This window comes from Xyrauchen texanus, chromosome 31, assembly GCF_025860055.1.
Source record: "Xyrauchen texanus isolate HMW12.3.18 chromosome 31, RBS_HiC_50CHRs, whole genome shotgun sequence".
In the NCBI taxonomy this organism is placed as follows: domain Eukaryota; kingdom Metazoa; phylum Chordata; class Actinopteri; order Cypriniformes; family Catostomidae; genus Xyrauchen; species Xyrauchen texanus.
The window spans coordinates 39,599,183-39,612,489 of NC_068306.1; the positions used below are offsets into that span (position 1 = coordinate 39,599,183).

Genomic DNA, 13,307 nt, shown 5'->3' on the forward strand with positions numbered 1-13,307 from the left:
GAACCCATCACACCAATTAGAGGAAGAGATTTGCAGACAGTAAACCTTAATCATATGAATTTAGCATTTAGATTCATAACTCTGAGGTTAATCAACACAGTGCCTTTATGCCATTCTCTGGGCAAAACATCTTACACTTTATGCATTTAGCAGATGATTTTATCCAAAGCTACTTAAAGTGCATTGTATCAGTGCATGCATTCTCTGAGAATTAAAACCTTGACCTTTGAGTCACTACCTCATTTCTCTACCATTCGCACTAAAGACATTTGTAAGAATACTGCTAAAGACTTCCATTATAATGCATACCATATAAGCTTAATATCTAGCCCACATCCAGTAGCTGATGATCAGAGACAGACTGAGATCACACTGAGATGCTGATAAATGATGAACAAATTATGAATAGGCAAGTGGTGACAGTAAATGTCTGAAAACATAATGTAAAAGACATGCAGATTTGTTGTGGGCAGATGTCTGGAGACAAGACTGGCTGACCAATGACGCAGCTGCTGTGGATTTGCCACTCAATCCAATGTCACTGAGCTGTCAAAGCAGATGGCCAAGCAGAGATTTAGTACCCAGCTTACTCAAGCCATCCTCTCTTCTTTACTGTATACACTGATATGCTAAACTTTATGTGTGTATGAATTGCTTCAAACAATTCTGTTGGGAAAGGTAATCCATCCTTTACAACTAAATAAAGTTTTTCATAAACCAGCATAATTCCAAAACTGGTATTTTCCTAAGAACTAGTTAAGTGACAAAATTTCACCTTCAAAATTACAGTACAAGACATACAGAACAATAATAATGGATGGCTAATGACAGTGAAGGAAATGTCTATAGATAGGTAAACTGTATATAAACATTTAGTAACCATCCAGAAATAAGGAAAAAAGCTAAATGGAATTAGACACTTAGTGGTCTGTGAAGTGCCTCTTGCTGTCTGGCTGTCATAGACTGCATTTAGTGGTTTATTCTGTCTTGCTGGTGGTTGACAATGGTTCATTTTCTGTTAAGTCCATCATTGGAGGTCACAAATCATAGGAGGACAGCAAGGAAGAAGACTCTGCCCTCAAAAAAGTTTGCCATCCAACACTTACAAGAAGAACAGGACTTCCGGAGCATGTGCTCTAATGGAAATGTTAACCCATAGATCCAAACATCATGGAGAAAAACAAGCACTGCATTTGAATAAACTGCCCCAGAAAGCATAACATCATAACATCAGCTTTAATTTCCACATTACACCAAAGAAGAGTACTTGAGGAGAATGTGAGGCCATCTGTAAAAAAGGTTGAAGGTAAACCATAACTGGACAGCATTTAAACATGCAAACAAATCCACAAAGGTGTGATTCAGGAAGAAAGAGACAAGAGGGTTTTGAATGGCCATGTCCAGATCTCAATCCACTAGAAATGCTGTGGGTGGACTTGAAGCAGGCCATAAATGTACATTTGACACAGCTGACTGAGAATTATTTAAACTTATTTATTTGGTTTCGGTAGTGTTAGGATTAGGTAGGGTTACTTAGGACGGAGTAACCTATATTAATGCAATTAGTACTCCAATGTTACAATCAGATTGTGTTTGCTCATGCACGTGTGCAGTGTGTCAGGTTCACATGCATTCAACTGTAATTTCAACTTTGAGTATGGAAATTCAGAAAGAAGATATTTTCTTTAGCAGACAAAAAAATAAATAAAAAAAAATCCTCCTGTCAACGATTTCAAACAATATTAGTCAGCACTACTTGTTAATTAATGCTCTGGAGAACTATTCCAATTGTAAAGACACACAGAATCTTCTCAGAAGCCCTCAAATGTACCAATAATAAATTGTGGATGGCCTTTTATGAGGAAATCCACAAATATATAACATACATGTACTATTTGAATGCACTTTAGATATTGTATAGTCTAGTTCCTTGTTAATATCAATGAATCAATTAAGTTGTTGTGAGAGCTTTATGTTCTATTCCTGTACTGCATTCTGGTTTGAAAACAAAATAAGATGGCTCCTTTATTATTATTATTATTATTATTGTTGTTGTTGTTATTATTAGGGCCCAAGCATTGAAAGTGCAGAGACCCTATTGTTCTTCTAAGCATTATTATTATTAGATCCCAAGCACTGAAAGGTCATGCAGGGGTGCCCCCTTGAAAATGGTCATGTAAGGGGGCTCTGTTGCACCCCCTTTATATCTTCTGTGGGCATTGTGTGATTTTGGTGAAAATTCAGCTGTATGTTTGGTAATGGGGCTGATCACGTTTATGCAGCTATTATGGATCACGATCATAGCGCTACCAACTGGAAGCAGGAAGTAAGGCAATTTTATCAGATTTTAAAATAGCCCTCTTAAATACTGTTGCAATGGCAGTTTATTGTGCAAGTGAAAGCAGTTTTAAAGTGAAATAAAACAGCTATAAAGGTTTAAGTAATGAAAATGAACTGCACAAAATAACACGTCTGCACAATACACCTTTTTTCACAGACTGTGATGACCAACACATTCTCACACCCCAAATATGGACGCTTGGGCAGGACCCCTTGGCGTCACTTATTGACGCGCTGGGTATAACTTTGGCGTCATTTTACAACGTGTCCGGTTTTTAAACATAAAAAAACAGTTGGAGGGCCATTGTAGCCTATTCTTTTTTATTTTTATTTATTGCAGTCTTGACTCTCGACCCATTCGCGGCGTGAGCTTACCCAAGACGTGAAATTTCAACGCTACATGCTCCGGTTCAGAGATATATAGAATGGCGTCATTTTACAACGTGTCCGGGTTTTTAAACATAAAAAAACAGTTGGAGGGCCATTGTAGCCTATTCCTTTTTATTTTTATTTATTGCAGTCTCGACTCTCGACCCATTCGCAGTGTGAGCTTACCCAAGACGTGAAATTTCAATGCTACACGCTCCGGTTCAGAGATATATAGAAGTATATCGGACTACCCTGCATGTTGAAAAATGACGCCAAAGGTATACCCAGCGCGTCAATAAGCGACGCAACTGCCCAAGCGTCCATATGTGACGAGTTGGGGTGAGAATGTGTTGCAATGACATGTTTACACCTTATTTATCAGCGTAAATCTAACATTTGTTTTATATTATACATTTTTTAAATATTGAGTTTAAGTTTATTACATTATTCTCTGTGTTATTTTACCCTGGAATTCATTTTAAAAACGAACTACCACAGCTGTGAGGGGAGGGGGTCTCTATTACAGCTGCTGAGTGACAGTAAATTTGGCATAATCTCCATCTGACTCTCTTAATCCACCGCTCTCTATATTTTCCTCTTCTGGAAAGTCATTCAAATGTAATAGAGGATTTTTTTCTTTTGGATTTGGAGCTAATGGGTAAGTGATAAATATTTGCTGTGATCTCCCATTCACCATTGTCGAAGTTTACCCTGCAAACGTTTACTTCTGTGTTCCAAAACCCAGAGTGTGAAAAGCTCTATTATCAGAGTACACTCAGCAGGAATTGGCATAAAAACACAAAGCAACCAAAGCCACTTGTCTGACCATGTCCTGATATGAATTTGAGAACAATCTGTGCTTGAAGTGGGGCAGTACGCAATACCTGAACTTCTATATTTGACTCTACAGCATACAGGTGTCCTGAAAATATATGCTAACTATCAGGATGTGCTACCAATGCTATAATCACATTAGGGTTCAGGGTAAGTGTGGGAGGAGACTTGTGGAGTGGAAGGAGACTTGTGTTGCAGTTCTGGGGTGTGTTTGTTGTGCTCAACGTGCAGCCTCTGTACCCTTGCATATAGGTATGTTTTTAGTTGGGTGGTTTGTTTGTATGGAAGGACTGTGCCTTGATGGCGCAATTCCAACTTTTATGTTATATTTTTTCCCTTTTAGGCTGATTATTTAAGAGGTTTTATTCTCTGTCTGGGAAGCAAGGCAAACAAACATTTATTGCTGCGGTACCTTCAATGGGCTGACGGCCGTGTGGGAATGCTGAATAATGGTAAACGCAGTATACACTAAGACCGATCGTTTATGAGTTTGATGCAATTAATATACAAATGTATTTGATGTGGTGATCTCTTCTCTTGTTTTATAGTACCTTTATCAATCATGTTTGGGGATTGAGAGCTGAGATTGGGTAACTGTGTTGCAGCGGTATTTTCATTAAAGTAGGCTATGTTTTGTTTGTTTTATATTGTGGGCTGTATTGACGTGTGCTAACATGCATGTTTCCTTTATTGTTAGAGGGGGCAGACTAGCCACAGTTTCTTGTATATTTTAGATTATATTGTGGATTGTTATTTTGATATTGACGTTGATCGTAAATGTTGTGTGTCATTTGTTTTGTTTCTTTGGTATTGCTCTCACTTTTGTGTGTTCCAGTGCTCAGAGACTTTGTACAGGGCCGGGCCTGCATCTACACTAAAACCTCCTTCGGCGTAGGCGATTTGGGTGGTGTGGCACAGCTGTGTGGTGTGTATTGGAGGTTGGCACTGAAATAGGGACATAACGGTTACTATTTGGTTGTGGTGTATGCTGTGGGGCTCTTGTTTTCTTTTGTCTTTTACAGGTGGTAGGAGGTCCACAAGGGCAGGCCCGACCCTCTTGCAGACTTGAGGAGAGCTAATTCCAATTGTTTTTTGTGAATGTTATTATCGATATGTGTTTTAACCTTTGATGGTTTTACTGGAACAATAAAATTGTTATCTTTCTTTAAAATACATTGGTTGTCCAAGATCAGTATTGTGACTTTTAGAGGGTTTCTCCTGCCTTAAATAAGGAGGTGGCGTAGACTAGACTGCCTACACTAAATTTTTGGCGTAGTTGGCAAGGTATGTGTAATCTTAACTGTTATTTATTGTATGATTGTTAAAATAGAAACAGTGGCTGGTACAGGATAACAAGAGGAGTGACTGCCCGGAGATGCTAAGCGGGGACCCAGAGGCCAGTGACTACAAATAACTTGTTAATTGTTTTTTTCCATTATTTTTGTTTATGCTGTGTAGTAACTTTAGTTTGTTGCAAATATGAGTGTGGAAGGGGAACAGGAGGAACTTCTTGCTCTACATGAGGAAGTACAAAGGTTGCGAGTAGCTAATGCACAAGTTCATCAAGGAGGGGGTGCCAGTTTAGCTGCCAGTAGTACTAGTGGACTTCTTCGTCGATTTATCGGTTTATGATTGGATTGAGAATGTTGAAGCATGTCTTAGAGATAGGTGCATTACTAATAGAGAGAAGGCCCTCTTCCTTTATGATCATTTGGAGGGGGAAGCTAAAGCAGAAATTAGATTTCGATCTTTGACAGATTGGGAAAACCCGGAGATTGTTTTACAAATTCTAAAAGAATTGTATGGTTCCTCCTCTTCCTTTGTTGGTCTCCAAAAACAGTTCTTTGAAAGAAAACAGAAAGAGGGAGAGTCATTAAAAGAGTTTTCTCACTCATTGTGGGCTTTAATGGGGAATATCCAGCGTTTTTATCCAAATAAGTTAATGGATTCAGAGACCTTGGTTAGAGACCAATTTGTTGAACATGTGCGTGATGTAGCATTGCGCAGAGAGTTAAAGAGTATCGTGAGACAAAACCTGTTAAGTTCATTTTTAGTGCTCCGACAGGAGGCCATTAAATGGGCTGAAGAGGGTGAGAGACCTTTTAGACAGGCTCGAGTAGGGCTTTGCCATCAAGGAGCTGACTGTAATGTTGAGGGGGCATGTAATTCAATGGAGACTGGGAAGGGGTTTGATTTGTCCACTCTACAAGAGCAACTTCATAAACAGCAGTTGCAAATTGATAGCATTCTACAAAGCTTAGCTAAAATACAATCTGTATTGGATCAGTCTGCCTCCCGTCCTCTTAATTCTAATTATCAGTTCACTGCAGAAGGTCTTCCTATTTGCCTCTGCTGCCGTAAACCTGGACACGTTCTTCATCAGTGTCGTCAGGGGCCAAGACCACATGTCACTAGTCCATCTGTTGAGACGAATGTCACCCTGGATGCAACTGGACCCTCAGGTATGGGAGATGGGGGGGAACAAGCATTAATAATGTCAGTAGCATGCAAAATTCACCACCTCTTATAGGTAAATGTCCAATTGTTGATGTGGTGATGGGGGGGGTAGAAGTGAAATGTCTATTAGATACAGGCTCTATGGTCACCACCATTACGGAGTCATTTTTTAAAGAGTCATTTAAACATTTGATGGCCCCTAGACTCCGATCATGTGGGTGGCTTGCCTTGAAGGCAGCTAATGGGCTAGATATCCCTTATGTAGGCTACTTGGAATTGGATGTTGAGGTGTTAGGTAGAAACATTCCAGGCCGGGGGGTTTTAGTGGTGAAAGACCCCTTTGGTGTTTCACAACAAGAGGCAGTACCAGGATTATTGGGAATGAATGTAATTGGAGAATGTTATCGAGATCTATTTGTACAACATGGGGAAGTTTTGTTTAGCTCGTTAGATGTTGATCAGGCCAAAGCAGGTTGGGGGAAGGCTTTGCGCCATTGCCATAGATTGGAGGTTTGCCCAGTAAGCAGTGAAGGTAGGGTCCGTGTGCTTGAAAGGGCAGGAGATTTTATACCAGCAGGGTCACTAAAATTTGTAAAAGTCACTTGCCCAAAGGTTCCCTACGCCGCCCCAAAACACATGTTGTTAGAGCCAGGGGGCTCAGATCTTGCTCCGAGTTTGTTGCTCTCACCATCTTTAGTGACAGTGGTAAATGGTGTGACTTATGTACCTGTGGTTAATGTAGGAGTCACAGGGGCCACAGTGCATGCAAAACAGGTGTTGGGCAAGTTACATCAGGTTGAAGGAATAGAAGGACAGCAGTTGAATTTTGTTGGGGAGGGTGAGGAGGTGGCGCATGTGACTGCTCATACAGATATGGGATCTCATATGCCTTTATCTGAGACCATTTCAGCATTACAATGGCCAGGGTTAACATCTGCAGAGAGAAGACAAGTAAAAGAGTTATTGGAGAAGTACCATCAGGTCTTTGCTAAGAGTGAGGGCGACCTAGGGTGTACCGATGAGATTGAACATGAAATACCACTTACTGATAATATCCCAGTTCGCCAGAGATATAGGAGAATACCTCCTACCCAGTGGCAGGCTGTGAAAAATCACATTAAGCTACTTCTGGAAAGTAAAGTAATTAGAGAAAGCAGCAGTCCCTATGCGTCCCCTATTGTGTTGGTACACAAAAAGAGTGGCGAGTTAAGAATGTGTGTGGACTATCAACAATTGAATGCCAAGACACGGAAGGACGCTTACCCACTTCCCCGCATTGAAGAGTCTTTAGATGCCCTGGCAGGGGCACAGTGGTTTTCTACCCTAGATCTGGTGAGTGGCTATAACCAGGTCCCTGTGGCTGAAAAAGATAAAGCAAAGACTGCCTTTTGCACACCTTTTGGGCTCTTTGAGTTTGAGAGAATGCCATTTGGGTTGTGTAATGCACCAGGGACTTTCCAGCGGCTCATGGAAAGAATATTCGGTGACCAGAGCTTACAGTCTGTCCTTTTGTATCTTGATGACGTTATTGTTTTTTCTTCTTCCGTGGAACAGCATTTGCAGAGATTGGAGGTGGTCCTTAGTCGACTGAAAAAGAAAGGACTACAAGCAAAGTTAAGTAAATGCCATTTCTTTAAACAGGAAGTGCAGTACCTGGGGCATCGTGTTTCCAAAGAAGGGGTGGCGACTGATCCAGAAAAAACATCTGCTGTTGCAAATTGGAGGCGGCCTCGTGATGTGACGGAAGTCAGGTCTTTTCTGGGTTTCTGTAGTTACTATTGTCGCTTTGTGAAGGGTTTTGCCCAATTAGCTGCCCCCCTCCATCAAATGGTTGCTGAGGTTCTTAGGACTGCAAAGAAAGGCAAGGCCAAACCAGGTATATTTTTGCCTAATATGTGGACCGATGAGTGTGAACAAAGTTTCAGAGAATTAAAGAGGACTCTTACATGTGCCCCTATTTTGGCCTTTGCCGACTTTACTAAGCCATTTGTTGTGGAAGTTGATGCGAGTCATCAGGGCTTAGGGGCTGTCCTGTCTCAGGAAAATCAGGGGAGGTTGAAGCCAGTAGCCTATGCCAGCAGGTCGCTGCGACGGTCTGAGAGAAACATGGAGCATTATAGCTCTATGAAATTGGAGCTCTTGGCACTTAAGTGGGCTGTATCGGAGAAATTCAGAGAGTACCTACTGGGAAGTAAATGCACCGTGTATACTGATAATAATCCCCTCAGCCATTTCCAGTCAATTAAGTTGGGTGCCACTGAGCAACGATGGGTAGCCCAATTGGCTGCTTTTGATTTTACTGTGCAGTACCGCTCAGGTCGTGTTAATGGCAATGCTGACTCTCTTTCTCGCCAATACAATGAGCAGGCCAGTGAGGATCGGGGTGATAGATTTGACCTGTATGATCGATGCCTCCTTGATGTAACTCAAAATGCAGGAGCCGATGTGAAGTCGCAACAGATTGGGGTGTTTCCCAGTCGTTCCAGAGCTGACTTGGTGGCACTGCAAGGTGCAGATTCCCTGTTAAATTCGTTGCTCTCATTCTGGAAGTTGGGGCAACTACCAACTAAAGAACAACGGGTACAACTGCCAAGAAATCTTCAGTGTCTGCTTCGTCAATGGGATCGGATAACTGAGGAAAATGGCTTGTTGTATCGACGGGCAATGACATCTCATGGTGAAGAGTTTTTTCAGTTGCTTTTGCCTTCTTGCCTTCGCCAGGAAGTTCTGTATAACCTTCATGATGGGCATGGGCATCAGGGGGTGCGAAGGACTACTGATTTGATCCGGCAAAGGTGCTACTGGCCAGGAATGGGAGTTGAGATAGAGAAGTATTGCCAGCATTGTCAATGCTGCATACTCTCAAAAGCTGTTCAGCCAGCAGTGAAGACATATCAAGGCATTCTCCTTGCTAGCCAGCCATTGGAGGTTCTTGCAATAGATTTTACTATTTTGGAACCTGGTACGGATCGGCAAGAAAACGTGTTGGTCATGACTGATGTCTTTTCCAAATATACACAGGCGGTCCCAACCAAAGATCAAAGTGCCATTACTGTAGCTAAAACTCTGGTCGAGAGCTGGTTTTATCGTTTTGGAGTGCCTAAAAGGATACACTCCGACCAGGGGAGAAATTTTGAGAGCGTTCTTATTCGACAGCTCTGTGGCCTTTATGGGATTGAAAAATCTAGGACCAAACATACCATCCACAGGGAAATGGGCAGTGTGAGAGATTTAATCGGACTCTTCATGACCTGCTTCGCTCCCTTCCGCCAGAGAAAAAACGGGCGTGGCCCAAGTACATCTCTCAGCTGGTTTGGGCATATAATACGACAACTCACCGCTCCACTGGACATTCACCGTATTCTGTAATGTTTGGGGTGTCCCCGCAACTTCCGGTTGATTCACTTTTGGGGATGGATGTCTCCAAGGCTGACCAGGAAGTAATTAACTCCTGGGAAGAGTGGGTTCAGCACCACCTGGAACGGCTTTGGCTGGCACGTAATTTAGCATGGAAAAATCTTGAAGAAGCAGCAGATTATCGACAACAGCATCATAACAATCAGGTACACGATCGTGGATTGAGCAAAGGGCAACTGATTTATTTAAAAGATCATCGCCATAAAGGCTGTCATAAGATCCAAGACGTGTGGTCCCCAGTGTTATATAAAGTAGTCAATGTGCCAGACAAACCCGGTGCTCCATACACGGTTACGTCAGTTGATGGTGCTAGTGATGCACGCAGGGTACATAGGACGGAGATGAGGGCAGCTCGGCTTGAAGATCAGCCTGGTGAACCAGTAATACCCCAGCCCTGTCTGCAAGCTGGTGCCCAAGAAGGTGAACTTGATAGTGAAGGAGAGGATTATTTGGTGTGGCCTACTAAAGAGAAGTCCATTCTGTCCGTCGACAGCTTTCCAGAAGGGGCATACCAGGGGTTAACGCCTGGTAGAGGAAAAAGTGTTCAGAGGGCAGATTCCGACGCTCAGGGAGATGTCATTCTAGTTAGTGATGGATTGGAGCAAGAGATATTGCAACCTCATTCCCCTCAAGCCAGAGGTCAGCAGGAGATGCCACAATCTCACGATGAGATGCTGACCCTTCGACGTACTTCAAGGCCAACAGCTGGTCAACATTCAAATCCGTACCATCTGCCGCAATCTGCAGTGACGAGCAGTTATGTTGGGGCGGTAGGGGCTGCTGCTTTCACAGGTCTAAATCAAGCTAATCCTTTTAGACCCTGGCTATAAGCTAGTCCTTGTCGTCGAGGCGATGACATCTTTTTGGGGGGGGGGTGAATGTGGGAGGAGACTGGCCAGTAATTCGTTTCAGGTGCAGGTGGTTAGTTCTATCATTAAGACCGCATAAAGGGTTCTTACAGCCACAGGTGGTGGTTGTGTTGCAGTTCTGGGGTGTGTTTGTTGTGCTCAACGTGCAGCCTCTGTACCCTTGCATATAGGTATGTTTTTAGTTGGGTGGTTTGTTTGTATGGAAGGACTGTGCCTTGATGGCGCAATTCCAACTTTTATGTTATATTTTTTCCCTTTTAGGCTGATTATTTAAGAGGTTTTATTCTCTGTCTGGGAAGCAAGGCAAACAAACATTTATTGCTGCGGTACCTTCAATGGGCTGACGGCCGTGTGGGAATGCTGAATAATGGTAAACGCAGTATACACTAAGGCCGATCGTTTATGAGTTTGATGCAATTAATATACAAATGTATTTGATGTGGTGATCTCTTCTCTTGTTTTATAGTACCTTTATCAATCATGTTTGGGGATTGAGAGCTGAGATTGGGTAACTGTGTTGCAGCGGTATTTTCATTAAAGTAGGCTATGTTTTGTTTTTATATTGTGGGCTGTATTGACGTGTGCTAACATGCATGTTTCCTTTATTGTTAGAGGGGGCAGACCAGCCACTGTTTCTTGTATATTTTAGATTATATTGTGGATTGTTATTTTGATATTGACGTTGATCGTAAATGTTGTTTGTCATTTGTTTTGTTTCTTTGGTATTGCTCTCACTTTTGTGTGTTCCAGTGCTCAGAGACTTTGTACAGGGCCGGGCCTGCATCTACACTAAAACCTCCTTCGGCGTAGGCGATTTGGGTGGTGTGGCACAGCTGTGTGGTGTGTATTGGAGGTTGGCACTGAAATAGGGACATAACGGTTACTATTTGGTTGTGGTGTATGCTGTGGGGCTCTTGTTTTCTTTTGTCTTTTACAGGTGGTAGGAGGTCCACAAGGGCAGGCCCGACCCTCTTGCAGACTTGAGGAGAGCTAATTCCAATTGTTTTTTGTGAATGTTATTACTGATATGTGTTTTAACCTTTGATGGTTTTATTGGAACAATAAAATTGTTATCTTTCTTTAAAATACATTGGTTGTCCAAGATCAGTATTGTGACTTTTAGAGGGTTCCTCCTGCCTTAAATAAGGAGGTGGCGTAGTCTAGACTGCCTACACTACATAAGGCTTAGTACAGCCTCATGCCCATTTCACATCGAAAACTTGAGTTATAAAATGGATATCATGGGTGGGTCATTGATAAGGATTACAAACTTGATAGTCATGAAATCTTATTTACATGAGGAAGAGGACCGCATCTAAATGTAAACAATAGAGCACTTTGTTCTTCTCCACCTCCACAATCAGTCTGGTATCATCCATTGTTGAACACGAATGAGATAAGTTCTAAATTTACCAATATCACGGTCTGTCAAGTGAAATCAAACTCGGCTGCGATTGGGTATTGCTGAAGCCTATAGATGAAGTTACCGTTTACAAACAAGAACTCCCTTCCGGGTTCTTTTGTTGCCCAGAAAAGAACTGCTGTCTATGGCTTCTTGCCTCAAATTGCGATGAAACTTCCAAAATCTGACAAAACAATTTGTATTCGAATTGTATCAATTTGAATTATAGACTTTAAAATTTGAATAATAAGTGTGATTTTGCCAAATGTAATATTACATTGTATTTTATAAATATGTAATTTCAAACAGCAAATTTTTGGTTCTGAATTCTTACACTGTAAATATTCTGTTTTAAAAAATACAGCTTCAAGTTTTCAAGATGAAGAAGAAATTCAGAACACTCAATATTCTAAAATTCAAACCGCAGAAATTCAGATCTACAGAAAGTGGGTCAGAGATCAAGCTTCCGTGTTCCACAGGGAAGAGTAGAGGGTCTCGGAAAAGTCGAACGGAGCATTTTGGCCAATTGCAGGTCGAGGTGCAATAATTCTCTGGCACGAGCGTGATTCAAAAGGTCTCCATCCTGACCATGAAGTGGTTCTTAAAGTTTTACGATTTATATTTTTATGGTTAGCACATTAGCACATTCTCAGCACATGAGACATTTGTGTAAGCCAGGGGTCGGGAACATATGGCTCGTGAGCCACATGTGGCTCTTTATTAAAAATCAGCTGGCTCGCCAGATCTCTCACCAACACATGAACGTTTAAACCTTTATAGAGATACTTTTCCAACAGAACATGTGGGTGTGATTGCAAAGCTTGAAGTCAATGACACTATTTTGATTTCCTTTCTCCCGAATTTTAAAAGGAATCGGTTACTAACGTAACATCGGTTCTCTCTAGATGAGGGAACGAGTATTGCGTAAGCTAGCTTACGCTACGGGAAAGATTCATCTTTTCTGAGATATTGAAGCCAAAAAATTATCCTTAATTTTGTATCCATTGTCAACGCAGTGCGGCAGCTGCAGACCTTGAGCGGGCTAGCTAGCGAGCTCATTGGTTGCTCTGCGGCAACTGCTGCACCCTATAGACGAGCTTGGGCAAACTCGCATCCAATGAGAGGCGTCCACGGCTCACTGCATCAAAGCCCGCCAAAAAGGGCGTGACTAGAGTGCATATAAGCGTAGTTCAGTAGGCTGGAACCCTGGTTTTCATTGAATGAAGCGAAAAATCGCTGCGTGGCGCGAAGCACGGCCGGTTCACGCAATACTCGTTCCCTCATCTAGAGAGAACCGAGGTTACGTTAGTAACCGATTCGTTCTCTTACGAGAGGTTCTCTCGTATTGCGTAAGCTAGCTTACGCTCACGGGAACCCTTTGTCAACGCCGTCGCGCTCAAGCATCCACTGCATGAGCCCCAGGGAATTAAGGGGACCCGGGGAGCCCTTGTGAGTGGGGAATTAATATTTGGCCGGCAAGAGTGCGGGCCAGTGTGTGTGTAGTACATAAGCACATAGACAGAGCGGCGGTGCCGGTCTGTGTGGACTGTGTCCCATTAATGCAGCTCACCAGGGAGCTGTAGCGTATTAAACCGCTAGCAGTTTAGCCTGCAGAGCGG

At 42.4% G+C, this 13,307-nt stretch overlaps 1 protein-coding gene across 1 annotated transcript in view; it reads right to left on the bottom strand.

Moving 5' to 3' along the window:
- acsl6 (acyl-CoA synthetase long chain family member 6) overlaps window positions 1–13,307 on the bottom strand; it is a 117,360-nt gene that overhangs the window by 53,019 nt on the left and 51,034 nt on the right. The gene's annotated exons all lie outside the window — the stretch shown is intronic.